General features: G+C 36.6%; 1 protein-coding gene across 1 annotated transcript in view; it reads right to left on the bottom strand.

Annotated features, from left to right (window-relative positions):
* Positions 1–23,537, bottom strand: part of LOC150095196 (uncharacterized protein ZK1073.1-like) — a 347,623-nt gene that overhangs the window by 298,405 nt on the left and 25,681 nt on the right. The gene's annotated exons all lie outside the window — the stretch shown is intronic.

The raw sequence follows: 23,537 nt of genomic DNA, 5'->3' as shown, positions 1-23,537 counted from the left end.
ACCTTTACAGTTGACAGTTTCCACATTGACTCGAAGTGATTTCTGTACCACCATTCCGAGCACTTTACTGGTATTAACTACGCGCGCCTTTCTTGGCTGTGGTATCACCCTCATTTCGATCGGCTGATAATGTCACCTGTCAGTTAATTTTCGGTGATGTCCTTTACCAATGCCACGAATAATACCGAATCCTATAATAATATTGTTTTCTAAGCCCGTTAAGTCTTTATATTATACTAATTGACACTGACAGATGTAGCGTAGGCTCTCGGGTATATCTGCTAATGATATTTATTATTATTATTATTTGACACCTCCAGGGAGTCTAGATGCTTGTTTCAATATAATGTACACCCAAGTCACTTTATTGAAGTGGTCAATGAATATATATATATATATATTTATTGTAGACAAAAATGTGAAGAATCAGCGCTGCTGAGAAATAAAATAAGTATTTTAATCGCTTCCTCTAAGTGGCGTCACTCTCTTTACTGGAACAATTCCATTACAGGCATGACTGCAAGATTATTATAACAGTCCCCTCCACCCACCCCCCAAAAAAACGACAATGAGTTATTGACTAAAAGTGAGCTAGTCTCACAGCAGTGGTAGAGCACTACATGCAAGCAAATGGGCCTGAGAAAACCTGCAATTAACTATAAAATATTGGCCTGGATTAATCTTTCAAACATAAGTGACACCTGTGAAAGAAAACAAAAATCACAAGAAAAAAAAAATGAAAATATGAGGTGTTTTTTTTGCTAGTTTTTCTTAACCCATCTGTTCCAGAAATTTGTAACGGACTTGTGTTAATTCCTAAACTGTTTCGAAATTTGTTCTTATTTATTTATTCTCGATAATACGACTTCTCATGTACTTCCTGAAATGTCTGCTCTACGAAATTTCTTATATTAAAAGCATTCCATTTTCGAAAAACAGCTGTTTTAAGGATACGCCATTTTTTGAATAAGTCGATTTTAAGGTTTCATTATTCTAAATTTTGTTTCGCTTCTATATTATTCATGAGGTGTCAAGAAATCCCCGGGCTTTTGGGCTTTTCTCCGAAACCAGCAATGCATAGGCTGACGTAACCTTTTGTTATATTGCAGAAACGGGTCGTGACATTTTCCTCCTAGCGCGATGGAGTAAAGCAAAATACCAGTCCATAACTAGTTAGTCACCATTGTATATTGTTGGTTCAGCCACACTATGTCGTAGTTTGGCTGGTGGTCACAAATTATCAAGTGACGCGATTCCCCCCCCCCCTCCCCCACACACTCGATAATTGGAATTTCCAGTTTCTGTCCCTTTTGTTCGTATTCTTCCCCATGATCAGCAGTAAAGCAGCTAACATGTGTCATAATATTTCCGAAATACAGGGATGAATGACTTTCTAGAAAGAGGAAGTTCGTTTATGCAGGTATAACAAAACTCGGATATGTCGCGACTAGAGCGGAACGTATGAGAGGTCTCTCGAGAATTTATTAGGCGCAGATGAAGCGTATTGGAAGTAAATTTAGGCCTAGCTCTAAAGCATTGGAGCTATACCTATATTTGCTCGGCCCTTTAAAAGGGAATCAACTCCCCGGTCGGTCGAGTGCAAGCGCTGCCGAAAGGCATACCGACAAAATCATGCGAATAGAAGTAAGCGGTTCGCTGCGGTCACTATTCTAATAACCCAACCACCCTCTCCATTAAGAATATTTCATTCACTTCTCTTGATTACCTCTCTCAGCATAGCAATGTCTCGCACTCAGAGTGTAGGATGGCATCTGGGAAGTCTTTTATCGATTTTAGACTGGGGTTAAAGCTCATAAGTATGCAGCAGTGGAGTATGACCAAGTGTCTCCAAGTTTCCAAGAAGTGGCACGTGCTAGATTAGCTAACAAGTAACAAATCAAAAGATGCATTACGAAAGTAACAAGCACACAGGACACGTGAACCGTGACTCCTTCCTGGTATTCAAAGACGGTTCGGTATTCATGCGTGGAAGTTAAACAAGAAAGAAAACAAAACTTTCTTAAACTCATTAAAATGCAGGAGTAATGTGTACGTGTAGGAAACGAAATCAATAAAAACTCTGAACTAAGTAAATATACAATTAATATTGAAAAAACTTAAACAGTTCGTCGTTGAGCGTATATTAAGAACTGACTGTTCACACGAGAGCGTGCTGATCAAGAAGCACTCGTGATAAATTTCCGATTTAAAATTCTCATTTTTATATAAACTATGTGATTTATACACATTTTCATGGCTGCATAAGGATCTCGTGTTACATAACATAATAGAATAAACCACGCTCACATATAACGTTAGAATATAACGAAATTAATTTAATGAATTAGATACATTCGACGCTTCGCCACAAAATAAAGCCGAGATTTTCATGTCACTAATAATTCGCAGTTATATTTTCAACTAAGCCACACAACAAAATGACTTAAAGGGAAGGATATCACGTGTTCGGAGGTGAAGATTCGTGTGCAGTTTTTTTCTACGTAGTGAGGCAACCTTTTGCGTATTTTCGATTAGAGTGAGAATTTATTACTACCAGCCTCCAAAATCGTGTTCAGGACAAAACTATCCATTTGAATGCATTTAGGGTTTTGAAGTACTCTTACCCCCCCCCCCCCCAAAAAAAAGAAAGGGATTTAAATGAGCATCTCTGCATTTTCCATCCACTCGCTAAAATATGAAATTCGTGGCATGCAGAACAAGTAACAATTTTCACACTCTTGATATCTTCTTAATGTTATTTTTTAAACTCTCATGAGTATTCCACCTATTTGTCTGAAGGATTTGCATCCGCTCTGATATGGAGAGAGAGAGAGAGTGCTTATTTTATTTTCATCTGCAATTTACTTTTGTAGTTATTTATCACAGATATACAGCTACTCCTGATGATGAAATTCTCTTAGCTTTGGAGACGAAAATTTTTGAAATGCCACAATTTTTGAGCGAGGGGTTGCGTGGAAAACATGAGCGTGTCATACACCAAGACACCACTGAGATTTCTTGTAAGCGTACAATTAGCTCCACAGAGAACAGCAGTGGGCTCATCACGCTGCAATTTCATCATCAGCACTGGTGCTGCATAACGAACAAGCTGTACTAAGTATATCTGAGGAGCAAAAATGGCCAAAAAATACCTACTCCTCTTTAAACAACCCAAAAAGCAGAGCACATCAACACTATTTCCCCACCCTATCCTATATAAAAATAAATCGCTAATGAAGAAAAAGCATAGTTACTAAAACTTCACAGCATTTAAAATTATATTCACACTATTAGATAAACTAGTATGAATGCGGTTTCTTTTCCAGGAGGCCGTTCATAATCAGCTAGTTTCGATCACGTTGCACAAAAAGGATGGATTGCTCTTTTGGAAAAGGTTTCGTTTGCGTAATTCCAAATAAGGCTTCTAAGGCTGTGAGATCAGTGTATTAGTACGAGTTATGTGTGTGTTCTGGCAAGGGCGCGCCTGTGCGCAAAACTTTAGTTGGCGCCCCTATTCCCCCCCCCGAATAAAAAATCACTTTAAAAAAACGTTTTTTTTTTTAAGTATTTCCTCCTCTTTGGCGCCTTGATTATCTCCAGGATAGTAAAGGTGTGCGTATGGCCGGCGCGCCCCTATGTTTGGCAGACTGACTCGTTTGTCGTTAGAAAACGAGAACACTTAAGATATATCAGGAACGTGCAATATTAAAAATTCTGCTACTTCAGCATACTATTGAATCTGATTATTTTTATTCAATGGAGGAAAGACAAATCGCTAAGCAGATACGAAAGACTTTTCTGGAAGCAACATAAGTAAACCGAAATAATCACGGCAGCCAAGCAGACGGCTGCATCGTGAATAAGGTATGGTGGTGTCAGCTGTAACAAATCTTCAGCTAAATCGGTTAACACACGCGACGTTGTCTGCAAGTTAGTAAAGTCTACTGTATTTTCTGGCGTTATGTCGAATATAACATTAATTGGTTAAATTAATTTTTCTTTGTTATATTATATTGCTTATTACTGAAGTTGTATCGCATAATATGCTTACACTAGATTAATATAAGCCCAAGCGTATTTGTATTGATAGCAATACAAATACGATGCGCTCAGTCGCTGAAGGTGTATCAGAGTAGGGTAAGATTGAATGCATCATTTATCAATTGAAGGGGGAGTGGGTTCTACTACATTTTGGCTGTGTTTTCTCTGGCAGGATACACCTGAAGTTATGAAAGCAAGATTCCCCCCCCCCCTTTTTTTTTTTTTGCTACAAACTAGAATAACAATACACCTGGTAAGGGTAAAAATTTTTCACTTAAAGAATTTAAAGCTTAAAACACCTAAAAGTGCTGACACTAAATTTAGCTGTCAAACTTAACGACTTCGGAAAATATCGATCACTGCAAATTTCTGAGTTAGGAGACAACTACTTTTTTTGCCAATTGATGAGGCTAGGGATCTAGGAGCTATGATTGATAAGGAACTGAAGTTCGTATTGCAGAAATTTGCAAAATAGCTCAAAAGATCACTTGGATGCCCAACAATACATTAACTAGTAGGGACAGAAAAGTCATGATTCTCATTTTATGAGACTTGGATACGTCTACATCTGGACTATTGTGCTCAGATTTGGTCACCTGGGTTTCTTGGAGATGCGAGGGTGGTTGAGAGGATTCAGAGGCGAGTATTCAAGTTGCGATCTTGTGGAATGTTCCGTACGAGAAGAACAGATTGAAGATTTGTGGGTTATAAAAATTGCCAGATAGAAGGAAGAGAGGTGACATAGTAGAAACATTGAAGCGCTAAAAGGGCTTTATAGAAAGGAGGTAGAGCAGCTTTTTCAGTATATGGCAGGTGGAGACAGAACAAGAGGTCGTCAATGGAGGTTCAGTCAAGTTTCAGTTATCAAGAATGTGAGATCTAGATTTTTTAGATCCTAGATTTTTTAGACAATAATAACAATATACTCAGTTTAAGGATAGGTATTATAAGTACTGTGTTAATAATGGTTAGTTTGTTACTCCAATAGTAAAATTTTGAGTGTATTGTGGGAGTATGATAGGTGTATTTTGAACGATGTTTGTGGGCCTCCCGCGATAGTCTTTGGACTCCGAGATATCTGTTAATAAGTCTCATAATCTCATAACTCAAAAATCTGTATTCGGATGCAATTTTGTTTTGCATCAGAGTACAAATGCAATTGAAGTCTTACTAAATATTGGACAATTAATTTCACATAAGTAATTTTATACTTTTTTTTAAAACTGTCTTTCGTATTTACTCGTATGTTGGTGCTTGCGTGTACGTTGCAGGTTTGTCCATATACACACACACACTAAAGGTTCCGAGACATCGCATATTAGTATCAGTGGACAAAAGAGTTTGATAATCTGGGATGCCTGTTCTAGAATGTTGTCACAGAGATCAAATAGGGAACTTTTAAGCTACTTCTGATAAGCAGGGTGGTTGTTTGAGACAACCACCCTGCTTATCAGAATTTTATCGTCAAGTCAGACGATAAAATTTATAATTATATTTACGGTTTTATTTATATAGATGCGTGTGTATGTATCACGAGTATATATATATATATATATATATATATATATATATATATATATATATATATATATATGTAGAAAGTATTTTACCTTGGGTATAATAAATGTTAAGAATACCAAGTAATTTTTAAACCTGGTTTTACTCCATTTCCCAAGTAAGTAAACAGACAAATAAGTCAAGCTTGCGCCTTTTTCTTTGTGCCGCTTCCCTTACAATCAAGATGATTGCCCTGTTGGTCCACGAGTCCTTATTCAATATATTCGGACCACCCCACCATATATATATATATATATATATATATATATATATATATATATATACACACACACGCACGCGCATGTACACACACATACATTGTGGGCTCCCCTATCCGCCACCCAGAGGACGCCCTCTCTAGGGGTTACAGGGTCCCCTGAGAGAGAGACTGAATACATTTACTGAAGAATATGCTATACAAGTAACAGACTGATTTGGAGGAAAATTGTAGATAGGAAGTTAGTAATGATGTAATTTTTTCATGTAGTACTGTCATATCCTGTACACCCCTTGAGGGTACATGGCAGGAATTTGATGATGATGATGATGATGATATGCTATTTCCGAATTTTTATAATTTTCTAGATGGGTAGGACTTCATTCTGAGCAAGTCATCTGGAAAGTATAATACATTAAACATTATGTAATATTAGAAACAACAGCATATTAGGGTTAATTAGAAAGTCAACCTTACTAATTTTTATTAATTTTACTACATGCAATATTGAATATATATGAAGGTAATGAAATGAAAGTAAATGAAAAGTTGTCTGAAAAACAATCCATAAACCAAGAAGTAAGACAGGGATGCCCTCTGTCGCCAACACTTTTCAATATTTACATTAATGAAATATTAATACAGTGGAACACCTTAAACAATCAAGGTATAGAAATTTCCCGGAATAACAAAATAAATACACTATTATTTGCAGATGATCAGGTAATAATATCAGATAAGGAAGACAATTTACAAAGAGCAATATATAATTTAAACATTATAGTAGAACAGTTTGGAATGAAAATTTCCATAGATAAAACTAAAACAATGGCATTTTGTGGACAAACTCCAGTTAGAAGCAAAATAGTTATTGATAATAAAATAACAGAACAGATAAATACTTCCAGTTATCTTGGATGTGAAATATCATACGAAGAAGAAAAAGGCATAAAATTAAAAACTTCAAAAGTTTTACAGATTATAGGCCTGATAAATAGAACACAACCTAAATATAGTACAAAAGGAAACACGTTTGAAAATATACAAGACTTTAGCAGTGAGCACATTATTATATGGCAGTGAAATTTGGGCAATAAACAAAGAATAAAAACAAGTGAAATGAGATTTATGAGAAGAACTGCAAAATACACATTAGATCAAAAAAAGAAACGAAGACATTTTAAAAGAACTAAAAACAAAATGAATAGAAGAAAAACTAAACAATTATAAACAAAAATGGACTGAACATGTAAACCGAATGGCCAACACCCGACATCCTAAACAAATACTAAAATATAAGCCAATTGGAAAGAGAGGTCAGGGTAGACCTCAAAAAATGATATTGGGTGGATAATGAGACCGAAACAGACCAATATGGTCTATACCCGTAATTAGTGTTATGATGAACCTTTGAAGATATTTCGCCCAGTTACATAATATCCAGGAACGTGTTTCTGTATGCCCTAATTTCGTTAATGCAGCTGCGCGTTCAGTAAAACTAAAACACCAGGATGGAATGCAAGTAATTAAGTATTGCATTACAAAATCAGGAGACAAGGGTTATTTTTAAGGTGCCTGTGTTAGCTCTGTGGAAATATTTGCTTTCAAAAGCAAGACTTAAATTCGATTCTAGTCGCCGATCAAGAACTTTTTCTACACCGTTTTTTAGATGGCTCCGAGTTAGTTGGCAGCCAGCATTTATTCAGGGAAGCTGGTTTTTTCCCACTGGAAACTCATGTTTTAATTCCACAACCGAAGAAAAATCGAGCATAAAATCAAACTATTTCACAATAATATACGGTGTTAGGATTAGAAACTATGAGATGGAAGTTTGCGGTGTTCTTCCTCCCCTGATGCCGCTGAAATTATTCATATCTCTCGGTAAGCTATTGCTTTTGAAGATCTTCAAAAAAGTTAGGACTGAAAGATCTTCTCCAACTCCCGTAGGAAATGAAATTAAGATTATTTATTTATTCATTTTTAGACCACCACTGTTTCCTGGGAATAATCACGTTTCTAAGAACACATATTACAGAAATATTTTATTTTCTTAGATAATCCGATTTACAATTACGAAATTATCTTTCGGTAGAGCAATACCCCAGCGATTTACCATCGCGTCTCAAAAGATATGGTTATAAGCTTTAATCTGATTTTTTCTTTCTTTCTTTTAAATTAAAATTCTCCTTTTGTTCATATCCTCTTCGTATTTCATTAGCCTGCCTATCTCTTTGGTAACTTCATGAAGCTTATAGGTGCAATTTCAGCTAGCAATTCTAAAAAACTGGTTCTTTTGTCTTTCATTCATTGGCAGAAAAGTTAGGGTTCCCGCCCACACAGAGAATCTCTAGTTTTTAATCACGCATTTCAACAAACCCGACAGTAGAGAAAACACGAGTACAAACAAATAAGATTATGAACATTGCCTCGATCTAGCACAACATTGGAATATACTGAACCTCGCGATAGTGAGAGGTTGAGACAGGCTGCCTGCCGATTTCCAAAAAAGTTGGGGATAAATAAGTACGGTCTACTTCTTCCCTTGTGTTTCGTTGGAAAGACTCGGCTTTGAATCTCGTCTAAGACGCGAAGAACTTTACCAGGGTAAAGTTCATCTAAAGGCGAGTTGGCTAGTTTCATAAGAGAATGGAGGATTTCTCTCGCAATTAACAGACATAATATACTGACCTTAGAACTTTAGCTGCTTCAGCTAACTGTTTTAGAAGAAAAGGAGTTTTTTTTATATTTTTATTATTTTTTTTATATAAATGTCATTAATCATACCAATGAGCAACGCAATAGCTAAACAATGTGCAATGTGAGCATCACAAGAGCAGGGAAAGCAAGCCCGAGGACATGTGTTCCCAACTACGCTCAAAAACTTTTGTAACTAAGTAAAACTAAGAAAGAAATTAAATGTTTGCTTTCGGACATTGATTATATTGCACACAAATAAAGAGAAAAAGTTTTGTTCTATGTAATAACGTAAGGTCACATTAAAATCTCAAAGTCAAGTAAAATACCACACAGCGTGCAGTGTTTTGGAATTTACTTCTCTCGCAGTAACGGATCAAGCGGCGTTCGACTGGTATTGCGTGAAATTGCTTTTATTTAGTGTTTATGTAATTTCTTATTTTCACAGTTTCGCTTAACGTTTCTATGGCGAGAAACAGAATAATAAACTATTTCGTTGTGAAAATACCATGAAGGGTTTATTTCATGAACAACTACAGAAGTTAAATAACACTGTTTTGTGCGTGTGTGTTTTCTTGATAAAATATAATTTGCCACATCATACGTAGTTAAAAGTAGGTTCTAACTAAATAGCACAATATTAAGGTAAGTATACATGACCAAGTATACACTACAAAGAATTCGTTCAAAGACAATGATGATGACATTGAGAAATCCCCCGGAAGTACCGAGTTTATGTATATTTTATGTACAATTATATTTTCAGTTGAATAAAAAAAAATATAATTTCGTTTTTTAAAAAAATAATTTCGGGAGCTGATAAATATTATTATTATTCGTGACACCGCCAAGGAGTCCGAAGACTCATTGCGGGAGGACTCCTGCTGTGAAACTCTCCGTCTAAAATTGTTACGTTATGCATTTTTTCCCGAAAATCACTTCCCCACCCCCACCCCAATCAACTGTTGCCCAAGTCAGCCCAACTGCTATTCAGAAGACGTGACTTTCGAATTTTCTTCTCTGGCTTTAGCCAGAGAAGAAAATTCGAAATTCAGATATGCTGAATACAACGTCCCTTTAGGGACGTTGTATTCAGCATATCTGAATAATAAAGAAAACATTTTAGCCTCTTACTTTATTAGATACAATGATTTCCCCCACTGAACTGTTCCAGTGGGGAAAAACGTGTACACTGTTATTACATGACACCCTCCACAGATTCAGAGGACTCATGGTAGGAGGCTATCACACACGCAATCACCCCTATACAGTACTGTAATTTTGTGTGTTAATTACGCATGTTGTCTGGCGGATGTTTTGAAGGAAGAAACCCGATTTTCTGGAAAAAGAAACTTTGCCACTTTCGTGAGAGACTGGTTTAACTCACTTTCAATAGAGAAGCTCAAAAGATTCGATTTTCTAATTGATGGGTATGTTCCGTCGTTCCTCCATCTATGCTAGAACGTAATACAATCCTCTCTGGTCTAATGAATTAGACCAGAGGGGGGGGGGGGGGTTTCTACTACGACTGTTAACGATATTCCAATCCGCAAGAATATTATAAACATCTCTTGCAGTCAAAGACTAATCGCGGTATGTATCAGCAGGAAGAAACTTGACATATCTGTTGCACTTCGCCTTACATGAATTTAAAGTTTCTCAGCCCCCCCCCCCTCCCTCATCCAGCAACACATTCCGCTCAGCAGCTACTCTCTATGCAAAAAGTGCCGTTATGCATCACTTACAATTTCTATCTAGTAAGCTTCTCTTAATCTGTGTCTCATATTGCGAAAGTGGTTTGGAAAAAGACATGAACGAGCAGAACACATTCAAAAAGAATCGTAATTATATGTTAAAGAAATGGGTGATAATTCAGCCCCTAGCTATTGCGCTTATTTATAATTTCTTACTTCTATTTTAGTTCTAATAATGGCATCATCGACATACATTTGCGAGCCCGAGGCGAAGAAAGTCGGCAATAGGTGCAGGGAAGGTTGGAGAACATTTAACAAAAACTATAATAAAGTTGTTTTCATAACAATTTTTATGTTCGCTTTCGTATTACACGTGTCAACAAATTGAGGATACAAATAAAGGAATACCAGATTTTCTGGTAACCTAAGCCTATTTTGTATATCCAAGAGCTTTATATTCCTTTAGGTTTTAAATTTTTTTTCTTTAACCATTATAGAGAGATATTTAAAAAGATCTACAACCAGTGTGTACTCCCAACAATGATCTATGGCAGGGGTCGGCAACCTTTTCAGACTCGCAGGCTACATTAAACGTTTATTTTTAAGGATCGGGCCGCAAGCGTTTAATTAAGAGAAAATAGCGAGTTAAAAAATACTTAAGTTAGCAATTTTCATTATATCAATCTTAAAATACACAGAAATATTTAAAGTACGAGATATGAAACAAGCATGAAAATAAAACTCAACGAAAAATTATTATCACTTAAAAACAAAGTAATATAGTTTATGCATCAAGCATGTGCTTAATGCGACTTTTGTGATTGTTTTCCCTTAGCCAAATTATCTGTAACCATTTTATAACCTGAGGTGCAAATTTGAATCGAAGCATGTAAATATTCATCAGTCAGTCGAGAAGAAAATTAGTTTTTTCTAAAACTCATGGCAGAAAATGCTTGTTCGCAAATGTATGTGCTTCCAACGACTATCATCTTCGCGAAACTGATTAATTCATCATACTAAATACATCACTGAATAATTCAACATACGGGCAGGGCTGGATTAACCATTAAACAAAATAAGCACGTGCTTAGGGCATCATGGAAAGGGGGCACCACAGAATTTCTGCTTTAGTTAGATGACGAATTTAATTTAAATTAACTTTTAATTAGTTTTTCATTCTTTTTATCTTTTCTTACTGTTACCTACTTTGTTTCAATAAATAATGACGTGTAGAAGGCCTAATAAAACTCTAACCACGTGCATGTCGGTTCGTTTACACCGTATTATCGCTCACGACGCTTTCAGGCACTACCATTGCGTCAAATGAAGTTATTTTTTATAATTAACGTAACCATTTTATTTTTTTATTTTCCTGTCTGTTTTAGGTCTTGTTTTAATAAATTATGTCTTATAAAAGGCTCCAGAAGCAATATAAAACAAACCACGTGGTTGTCTCAGAAACGCACTTCCGGTAAAAGGCCTAGCTATCGCAGAAGTGCGACTCCGGTAAAATAAGAGTTAATTGAAGCACGAAAGCACAAGATTCAGCTGTAAGCCGAAAATTAAATTGTTCGCATGATTTTGCCTTTGATATGTGTAACTGTGTTGATTGCCACCTAATATTCAACAAAATAATCTTTTTATTTCTGTATGATCCCAAGAACCAAATGAAACGTGTTCAGCTAAGTGGTGCACAAAAGCGAAAACTATCAAAAAAGAAACAAGAGGAGACTTTGGAATTAGATTCCAAGACTGCAAAGCTGACTGATTTCTTCACACAAGTTCCACAACATTATATACCAATTCCTGATCAGAGCCAATCTCCGTCATCAGAAGTGGACACAAATACTACTTTGATCACTTCAAAATCAAAATATGATGATGTTGAAATCATCAAGGTGTCACAAGTAGGTTCATCTAGCACATGTCTCACTACTGACCTCACTTTGTCTGTAAATTCTCTTGATATCTCTACTGCAAATGTTGATGCAAGTTGAAATAATTGCTGAAAATGAAAGTTTAGTCGGTGATGGTGGTGAAATGATTCAGTCTGCAAAAGATCCGGGGTTGTGGCTTGATTTCTCTGCTGATGACGTGGCTTATTGGACTGCTTGTGGACCCAGTGACTGTCAACACCACAATGGGCCATTTGACAAGTCTTACCGACATTTCAGTAGTGGCAAACCAGTAAGATACTGTTCGCAGAAACTTTTTCTTGGGACAAAAGCCAATGGTGAGGAATACGAGAGAGAGTGGTTATTGTATTCACCATCAACGGGATCAATTTATTGTTTTGTTTGTAAACTGTTTGCTCCTACAAATTTCTCACATTTTCTTACAGGAGAAGAGTTCAGTGACTGTCGAAATACTGTTGTAATTGATCAACATGAAAAAAGCACTACTCACCGAGACTCTATGCTAACATACTTAACTCGCAGACAAGGTGTAGGGTTGGGACAACAGTTGGAAAAACAAATTCAGGAAGAGTGTGATTACTGGGAACATGTCCTGAGGCGTGTCATAGCTGTTATTCGTACGTTAGCTGAACGTGGCTTGGCTTTTCGAGGAACAGAAGAAAGATTTGGATCATTGCAAAATGAGAACTTTTTAGAGCTGCTTGAGCTCATAAGTCAGTTTGATCCATTTTTAGCAGGTCACATAGCGAAATATGGAAATTGTGGCAAAGGAAATCCTTCTTATCTGTGCAAAGCCACCTATGAGGAACTCGTTCAACTGATGGCTCAAAAGGTTCACGTGCTTTTTGTTGAAGTAAAATCTTCTGGTTATTTTAGTTTATCAGTTGATTCAACACCAGATCTGTCACATATCGACCAGTTAAGTGTTGGACTTAGGTACCTGAAAGATGGGCAGCCTATTGAACGCTTTTTTAACCTTTCTGGAAATTGAAAAGCCATACCGGTGAGGAAATGGCAAATCAGGTGTTGCAGTACTTACGTAAAGTTTGTCAGCTAAACTTTTCGAAATGTAGGGGTCTTATAACAACGCTGCTAACATGTCTGGGCGTTATAAGGGGATGCAGCAAAAAATTTTAGAAACAAACAAGTTTGCTATATATGTGCCCTGTGCAGCTCATTCACTAAATTCGGTAGGCCGAGGTGCTGTTGACTGCTGTCAAGAGGCGGTTAATTTCTTCTCTACAGTGCGGTTGCTCTATACCTTTTTTTCAGCCTCAACCAGCCGGTGGGCAATTCTTAAAGGTTGTATTGGAAATGAAAATGTCTTAAAATCCCTCTCTGATACCAGATGGGAGGCACATGCTGTGGCAACAGCAGCGATTTTGAAATCTTTCCTTCAAATTTTAGAAGCGTTAGAATGTATAGCCGAAGACCAGTCACAAAAGGGAGACACTAGAAGAGAAGCAGATAATATTGCAAATAAGATGCAAGAGATAGAATTCGTTTTTATGTTGAATTTTTGGGATGAGATTTTTCAAAATTTTCATAGAGTAAGCCAAGTTCTACAGAATGAGGATGTCAACTTAAAAACATGTGCAGATCTGTATGGATCATTAGCTGACCAATTGTGCACTTCACGAAATGAATTTGAAAGATATGAAGCAGCTACAAAGGAAATGCTACCAGATGTTGATTACAAGGCAGCTCAAACTCGCAAACGTATCAGAAGGAGGGTACCCAATGACGGAGATGCTCCATAAGTATATCTGAATGCCAGAGATAAATTTCGTATCACCACCTTTAACACAATTGTTGACAAACTTGAAACTGAGAAGAAGAGGAGAGATATACAAAAAAATATCAGCGAGATTTTCTTTTCTAAGTGATCTGCCACATAATGCTACTCCAGTGACTTCATCATTTACTTAAATTGAAAGGTATTCTCAGTGTTGTCAACAGTTGATTGATGCTTACCCAGAGGACTTGAACACTAATTTCTCAGCTGAGCTTCAGCAGTTTCACTCATATGTGCGCCATAAGTTCAGTGCAACAAAAAATGTAAAAACAAGATTCAGTCATGCTGAACTTTATAAAATAATTGTAGAAGACAATATTGAGGGTGCCTTTCCAAATATAGACATTGCCTTTCGTATATTTTTAACATTAATGGTCACAAATTGCTCAGCTGAGCGTTCATTTTCTCAGTTGAAGTATATTAAAATTCCCATCAGAGCAACTATGCAACAAGGCAGGTTGAATGCCTTATCTCTACTAAGTATAGAAGCAGATGCGTTACGTAAGATTCATTTTGAGGATCTGATCAAAGACTTTGCAATTAAAAAAAGCAGGAGAAAACTTTTCAAATCTAAATAAAGTTGAAGTATACAAAAATAAACATTCTTTTCCAATTTACTATAAGTTTTGTTTCATTTTGAAAAATAAAAAGTTATTTTATGGTTTATTATTGTTTATATTTTAAATTACATATATATGGGGCACCAAAATCTTTTAAGTGCTTAGGGTCGCTATGGGTCTTAATCCGGCCCTGTATACGGGCCACATGCCATGTATGATCAACCTTTTATGGGCCACCAAAAATGCACGTTTGGGCAAATGCGGGTCGCCGTCCCCTGCCCTGACCTATGGTAATGAAACCTGGAGTTTGACAAAAGAACACGTAGAGAAACCGAAAACAAAGAAACATGGAAAGAGCCATTTTGGAAATAACTCTGTTAAGATAAAAAAGAATAATACTCGGATAAGGAAGCAAACAAAAGAACGGACATTGCCTTAGTAATAAAAAAAAAAAGGTAACAAATGGCGCTGGGCAGGACATGTCATGAAAATGTCGACAACAGATGGAAAAAGAGAATAATAGAATGGACACCAAGAACTAGTTATTGGAAACCAGGTAGACCAATGGTAAGATGGAACGATGAAATAACAAGATGTTATGGACATTTATGGTGGAGAGATGCACAAGACCGGCTAAAATGGAAGAAACGTGGGGAGGCATTAATCCAACAGTGGAATGAAGAAAGCTGTTGATGACGATCCGCATGTAATCAGGCAATCTGATTTCACGAGTGCAGCTCATTTCGTTCATGCACTGTTTCTTAAACAACGCTATTACAGACAGTGCCGAACCTCCGCAATTCAGTCCGTGTCTACAATGACCTTTGATTGAAAACACTGGAGTTCGAATTAGGGCCGGATTTGATGATGTTGTGATCCTTAACCTTTAAATGCCCCCCTCCCTCTCTCTCTCTCTCTACTAAGAGAATTTTAGGTTTAATAGTTTGTCATACTTCGAGGTCCGTATAATGTGAAGCCCTAAGCTGTAGCTTGTCTAAATTTGGCACTGCGTAAATGTGGCCATGGTTCGAATCTCGTCTAAGAAATGAACAACCTTTAAAGGACTGAAGGCTAGCTTACCAGTCTTATTTCATAAATGTCAGGGTTGTCCCTTCCTGAAAACTTTTGTTTAATCTCGCAAAAACATTAAATATTTGTAGCGGAGTGGAGTAGAGTGCTCTCCCGCGATGAGTCCTTGGATCCTTTGAGGTGGCATGTAGTAGTAGTAGTAGTAGTAATAATAATAATACTTATTATTGGTTGGCCGAGTGGTTAGCGTTTCCGCTCTCCAGCCAAAAGGCTGCAGATACGAATCTCGTCGTGGGCATAGATGTTTGTGATTGTCTGAGGAAATGCTAGTGGTGGTGGGCGCTAGATGGCGCTGATGTAGTTGTAGAGTAGGTAACCTTCCTCGATGAGTCTTTGGACTCTGTGGAGGTGACACGTAATAATATGTATACAACAGCCAAACAAGTCAGGACATATGCAATTAGTAGACTGGCCTCACAGCCTTAGCTGGTTCGGACTTCATTCAAAGCAAACAATAAGATGCAAGTCTGTGAAGGAGTGAATATTTTTTAACTTTTCATATTCAGAATGTAAGCGAGCAAGTGCGTCAAGAATGTACTAAGAACAAGATTTTGTTTACATAATCTTCAAGATGGATTTGAATATACACTGCTCAAAACAATTCGAGATATTTCGTTTCTGTCAGATAATTCAATTTCTCCAAATAATTATAACTATTAGGTACTTTATTACTTTATACAGGGGTGATTAAGGGTCAAAGCCGTATAACTGAGAGGAAACCTCCACATAGCCTTTAAAGGAATGCGGAGAACCGACCAGGGCTTCTGACCTAATGTCCAATCCTCACCTTCTCGTCGTGCACCCTGTTGGGTATCTACCTGGATACTGAACAAACGAGGATGGGATGACAATTTGGGATTTAGCCCACCAAATTGTATTCTTATTGGCTTAAACCAATATACAAAATGATGGTACAATATGACAAAATTTCATTCCGGTTGGGGCGTCGCCCGGTTAAACAAGGCCCCCGTTGTTTTCGCCAGGAACCAGGACGAACACCGTTCGTCCTGGTTAAGTCCTGGAACAAATCTGAAAACACACCCCGACATCAACAAACAGAGTTCAAGATCGGTACTATCAACGTAAGAAGCCTGAATGGCAAAGAAATGGAGCTAGCTGAGGAGTTAGATAAGTAGCAGATCGACATAATAGGGGTGACTGAAACAAAAAACCAGGGACTGGTTATTACTAACACCATGTTCCAACATAAAAATGTGCACAAATACACATGGAGAGAAGAGGCTAGGAATAAGAAAAGTCTCATTGACTATGTTATTGTTGATAACAATATAATGGGTGATAGGTGACACAAGTTTACAATTGAAGTGATAATTATGCACTGTAGAAGTGAGTGCTACACGTTTCAACAAGTCTTAACATGATTTTGTAAGGATTTGCGTGTTCTACACTGTTGTATATTAAGAATAATTTAAAATAAATGTGTTAGATTTGTAAATTATTTTTATAACTTTATAATTTGCAAGAAAGCCAAAAGATTTCCCCTAATTGTTTTTAGCAGTATATATATGTGATGACTCATTTACTCGGTTGAAGTACATGTTTTTTAGATTAAATGACTGGGAAACGAAGAAGAGAGAGAGAGAGAGAGAGAGAGAGAAAAAAAAACAGATTTTAATGGCACGACTAGTTTCGTATTTAACAGACTTCTTCAGAAACACACACATATATACGTATATTGAGAAGGGGAAAAAAAAAACAGTTACATTTTGTCTAGTATTTTATTTCCTCTTCTTCTTTTTTTTTTTTTTAAATATTTTTATTATACCATTACAGATTACCAAAAGAGGACTTAAAGAGCCTGTGCTCGGACCTCACAAAAGGTATTCATTCTGCAACGACTATATTAAACTCATTTTAAAGCATGATTCACAATATCCAGAAGCGTTTTTATTTATTTAGCATAAATGCATTTAATACGCAGCTATTCCACTAGCCAAGCGAAGTTATAGCTGAACGTTATGTTTCTAAAATTGGCAAGCATGAAAAACAGAATAACCTTCAGAATCATTTTATGTTAAATTATATATGCTACCATAGAATGTGTCTGGAACAATAATGTACTATTTTTTGCTAGTCTAAAACTGATAAAATATATCAACATTATTCCAATGAATAATGTTGATATATCAGGACTAAAAGTATGCTATGTGGAATCGTAATTTATTTATTATTGTTTATATCTGACAATTGTGAAAGTTACCCGGATCGTGAAAATATCGTCCTAATACTAGTTTCTAGATGTTGCTAGTGAAACCAAAATCGAAATACCTCGACTAATTTCAGAAAAGTTCCCAACTACACCAAAAATTATCCAAATATGGAAAAAAATAAATAAAACGCAGCTATTATACACGCCAACAGATCAATAGAACAAGCATAACTAATATGTGCTTTCGCATTCTACGAAACGTATCTAAAATGCGTAAATTATTCTGTTTTAAAAAATATTTGTATACAATTATTTAATTATTTTTAATAGTGGTGTTTATGATGTGCTTTAGTGAAAGCAAATTTTGAACTGCTATTTCATAGTATCCTAGACACTGTAAAAAAAAAAAAAAACTGGAATATTTCATTTTCGTGGCATTCCACGCGATGGTTTACCTGTTTGGCTATGCATCATTAAATTGCATTACGTGACGGTGTAGCCGTAGATTGTGGTGTTCCTGGAAATCTCCGAGTTGAGCGAGCTAAAACTCCGTACTGTACGTGTTTACATACTGGAACGATTCACAAATATTAGAAGGAATGATAATTACGGGGAAGAGCTGAGCAATTTGTTTTTATAGTTTTTAAGCTTTTTTTTTTTTTAATATGATTTACTTTAAGTTCTTACAAATATTTAAGTCAACCTTTTAACTATTATTATTATTATAATTCAACAAGTCGGCTATGCGTCATTAAATTAGACTCCGTGACAAAGCAGCTTGAAATGCTAATAATTATTAGCATTTCAAGTGTTTCTGAAAATCTCAAATGCTGAGCGGAACGAGTTAAAAAGGAGGGACGGATTAATAAGAATACAAATGAACAGTAACATTAGTAATCTTTTTTTTTAATATAAAACTTATTCCAATTTTGATTGTATATATAATTGCAATTCAATACATAGATTTTCTTTTAATTATTTATCTAACTAAATATTCAAAATACTGTTTTCCGATTGCTTGAAGAGAGTGAGGTTCGTCCAGTACTAATGAACTGGAAGAACAGGAAGGTGAGAAAAACGTTTACACATCAGATTTGAAAACCTGCAGGTTGAGATCCCAGGATGTGCATAAGGGTTGGACGAAAGACTATTTCAAAAGACAACATTTAAAGGAATGAAGAGGATTAACAATTCGTTCTCTGGTTTTCGAAGAACCAAAAGGAGTGTTAAATAAGCACGTGATTTAGAGGAGAATGCGGAAATTTCTGATTCCCGTTCTGAGCAGCGGAAAGTGAAGTGTCTGAAAAAGTGAATTTATGGGACACGAGTTGTTCATTAATCAACTGCTCTTTTCTGCACCATTAAGGATTTTTGGAGAGCTCCTGGGAGTGGGGACCTCCACAAACCGAAAAACACTGTTCGAGTGTTGGATAGTTTGCATAGCTAAGTTATAGCTGTTCAGAAGTAACGTAGCACTCAGCAAAAAAGAAAAACCTAATTTTTGAATTCCGAGGAGACAATATTTGTAATATGATTATGAAACAAAGATATTCGAAGTTAGAAAATCTAGGAAGAGAAATATGTCGCATGTATTGATACTAGGTGTTATCAAAAGCAAAATTGGAAGAAAGGTGTGTGCGTATTCCCCTCACCTGCAGAAAGAAGATTGACTTATTAGCATCGAAATCTGCAGAAAGCAGCATTGAAGCTATTAAAACCCCCATGAAAGAACGTTGAGAAAACGGAATTCAGGATGGTAGAAATTGATATTCTGTAAAATTTGCTGATTTCTGCAGTGTGGAGTATTGTCATCAACAAAACTGAAGTGAATGCTGGAGAAGGTCATCGATATACAAGGCGTGCTATAAAAATTAAAAAAAATAAAAAAAAATAAAAAAAAGGAACTTTTGCTATAAAGACTTCATTGCTCGTTTTACAACATTTTAAGCACTGTCCCTTCAAAGCAGTCCCCTGTACTGGCGATAAACCGTTCCCAACGTTTCTCCCATTGTCGGAATGTTTCTTGGAAAGCAGTTTCTGTGATGGCACGCAGTTCTCTTATCGCATTTTCCTGAATCTCCTCTACGGTTGTTTGTAAATGACGCTCTTTCAAAGAGGTTTTAAGTTTGGAAAACAGGAAAATGTCTGCCGGGGATAAGTCTGGAGAACAGGGTGGATGGGGCACAACGGATTCCTGACTGATTTCAACCCCGTTCTCTTTCTGATCGTGGCAAACAAACGCGGCATGAATTTTGCACTGACGCGACGCATTTTCAGTCAAAATTTCATGGCAAGATCCTATGCTAATGCCCACTTTGTCAGCGACTTCTTGGACAGTTAAACGAGGATTTTCACAAATCACAGCACGAGCTCCCTCGATATGGTCGTCGTCTGTTGATGTGGAAGGCGTTCAGGCCTGGGATCTTCACCGACCGACGTTCTACCCTTTTTAAAACTCTTAAACCATTCATAGCAATGTTCATACACTCCTCCCCCCGTATGCTTGGTTAAGCTATTGAAATGTCCCTAAATGTCCCCCCCCCCCCCACACACACACTTGTTCTTCAAGCTTTCATTGTCGCTTTGCTAAGTGATCACTCTGTAAGGATCTATCAACAAGGTGAAGATTTTGAACTTTCCGATGTGACAAACTGATATTAGAATTGTGTTAGAGAAACTGGAGGTCTTCAGCATATTGAAAAATAAATGTGAATACAGAAATGGCATATCGGCCAGTGTGCTACAAGAATGCGCACTGGAGTGCTTCTGACGAAGTTATTTAAATCTGAGTCTCAGTTCTGTAAAGGTTCCAAGGGCATGGAGAGAAGGGGAAGATAGTTCCAATAAAAAAAGTGGCTCCAAGATAGAAATAGCAAATTACAGACCAATTAACATCTCTGGAGTAGTGGTTTAGACATTGGAAAAGTTTGTTAAAGGTAAAATTCAGAAATGGGTGGATAAGCATGAGGATACTCTGTGATGGTCACTACGACTTTGTCAAAGTAGGTCCTGTCTTAATAATTTACATTTTATAATAGAATGATAGTAGAATTAGATAAGGGAAATGACCACATCATGATACCTGCTGGACTTTACAGAGAATTTGACAAAATACCGAATGGGAAACTTGCATAGCAAATTGGAATGGTATAAGGTTGGGAGATTTGATGGGATAGCTGATGACACACACACACACCAAAGAGTAGTATATGACGGAGTGGAGTCTAGGCTAATTAGTGGAGGGTCAAGGTTCTGTACTAGGACAATTACCGTTCAATTTGTATATTAATGATATGGGAATGATTAAGGGGGGGTGTATTAAGTTGTTTCTTGATGAGGCAAAGCTGGGGAAGGCAATACTTGATAAAAGTGATGTAGGCACTAATGATTTAAATAGATTTGCTGCGTTTGGGAAGGATAATGGCTATCAATTTAATGTGCAAAATGTAAAGTTATGTACTTCGGGATGAAGAGATTACATGCTGTATATTACATTGATGGTATTGGATTACAAAAAAATGACGAAGCTAGGTATTTGGGCGCATGGTGTATAGAGAGGAAGTTCAGAGGTCATATTAAAAAAAAATATTACTTGGATGCAGAGGAGTAGCTAGGGGGAGGCCCGCCCAGGGCGGCACTTTGAACCTTTTTGAACTTTTGCAGCGTAATTCTAAAATGCAGTCTCGATAACTCAGTTCCAAATTTTGTAATACTACTGCGAATTTTTCTGACAATTGCTTAAGTGTTGCTAGCTGTGAGAGGAGTTTTTCGAAATAAAAGTGATTGAGAATTACCTACATTACTATGAAATAGACTTCGCCAATGTCATCGACGATTTCGCTAACAGAAAAGCAAGAAAAATAACATTTTAGAATGTCGAAATTTTACTTCAAAAATAAGCAGTGTTTTAATTTATTTCCCTACACGTCGTTTTGACTTTTTGCAGTATTTTTTGGTATGTATTGAGAGGGGAAAAAACTCACGGATCGCCCCAGGAGGCAAACGCTCCAGCTACACTACTGCTTGGATGTAGAACAAAGTAGCAAGTAAGGATAGCGTTATGACGAGGGATAAAAATGTTCCCGTGAATCGATCGCATCTTGACTAATGTGCACAGATTCGGTCACCTGGGTTTCTTGGAGATCAGGAAGTAGTGGAGAAGATCCAATGACAAGTGACCAAGCTGGTGACAGGTTTGTTGAATGCTTTCTATGAGGTCAGACTGGTGTTCAAGTATTAACAAGTAGAGAAGAGGAGACATGATAGAAACTTATAAGTTATTAAAAGAATTATATAAGATTGACACAAATTAAATTTTTCAATGTACGGCGAGTAGACAGGGAACTTAAAGCAATCTCTGAAAACTGTAATAGTATGGTTAGTAAGGGTGTGCGGGATAGGTTTTTTGCTCGGAGAGCGGTGAATGGACAAGAGACAGTTTTTGTGATTACCCTGACAGAATGAGTATGAAAGGCATCGTGTGAACAATGCCTAATGGTGATGACCGGCTCTATGAGGATACCTGCATAAAAATAAAAATAAGAACTTTTCTAATCAGCATTTAAAATCTACATTCAAGGGAATATACAAAATATGGTTTCCAAATTTTCTAATAGTCTCCCATCATCAGAAATAAAAACTAGGATTTTTGTAAAAAAAAAATAGTTTATTATACATTTGAATATGACGAATGTTTGTATTTTTTTATAACATGCATTTTTTGAAATGATAGAATTTTGAGTTTGAGAAAAGACACTGCCGTTCGTAACAATGTTATGAATGGGCAGTGTCTTTTCACTGGGTTTTAAAACTGCCATCAATTCTGTACTTTTTTTTTGATAAACTCAGTGGTGTACGCAACAAAATGAACATGGACAGTGACAAAGATCTACAGATAATACAGTGTGTTAAGGCCTTTTAAGATCAGACTAGGTTTTGACCACTGGCGTCACAGTAATGGGATAATTTCCTGTTCGGCGTCGCTTTTGTCATTATAATCAGATTGACGGACTCGAGTAATTAAGGCTTGGTAATTAAGATTTATTTTTCCAGTTAAGAAAGGTCAAAAAAAGGATGTGCTTTCTGCTATGTTTTTATTTTCAGTATGTAGTTTCATGTTATTATCAAAAAAGTAGTAGTAATTCACTTTGCATCTGTTTTACTTCCCCACTTACGTCAAGGTTTCCCAAACTTTTTTTTCCGTGGCCCGGTTATTTTAGTACTTCATCTTTGTGACCTACTAAACTTTTTATGGCCAATAGGTAAAATAAAACAGATTTGAATGTTCATAGAGTTTTCATTTATTATTATTATAATAAAGAAGCATTTACTCTTACAAAACTATAAAGAAATTAAACTAAAGCCAAGTAATTTATTAATGAGAAGTGTGATGGTATTGTTTGTTAACTAGAAACTTCAGGTTTGGAGGAAAAGTTGATAACTTTATTCTTAAATCCGGTTCGACTTCCAATCGGTTTCTATATATATTTTTTTTTTAGAAAAACCAGTGTTGAAAAGCCTGTTTCACACTTGTAGGTTGTGACAAAAGGCATTAGAAATTTTATCGCTTTTTCTGCTAAAACTGGGTACTCCTGATGGCAAGACAGCCAAAAATCCATCAGTGGTGTTGTGTTGAAGATGTCTTTGAGTTGTATCACACGACAGTTCAATTATAGATTCAATATCTGAATCCGGCAATTCTGTCTCAGATTCCGCGTTCACTGTACCATGCCTTGTTGCTCTTGATTGGAGGGGGGGGGGGATATTCCTTCAGACTTGCCTGCAGTCCATTTATCCATCGCTAA

This window comes from Typopeltis vanoorti, chromosome 20, assembly GCF_054136105.1.
Source record: "Typopeltis vanoorti isolate ZY-2024b chromosome 20, IOZ_Tvanoo_1.0, whole genome shotgun sequence".
Classification (NCBI taxonomy): domain Eukaryota; kingdom Metazoa; phylum Arthropoda; class Arachnida; order Uropygi; family Thelyphonidae; genus Typopeltis; species Typopeltis vanoorti.
The sequence above is the reverse complement of the archived record's forward strand: the minus strand, read 5'-3'. Positions and strand labels throughout refer to the sequence as shown.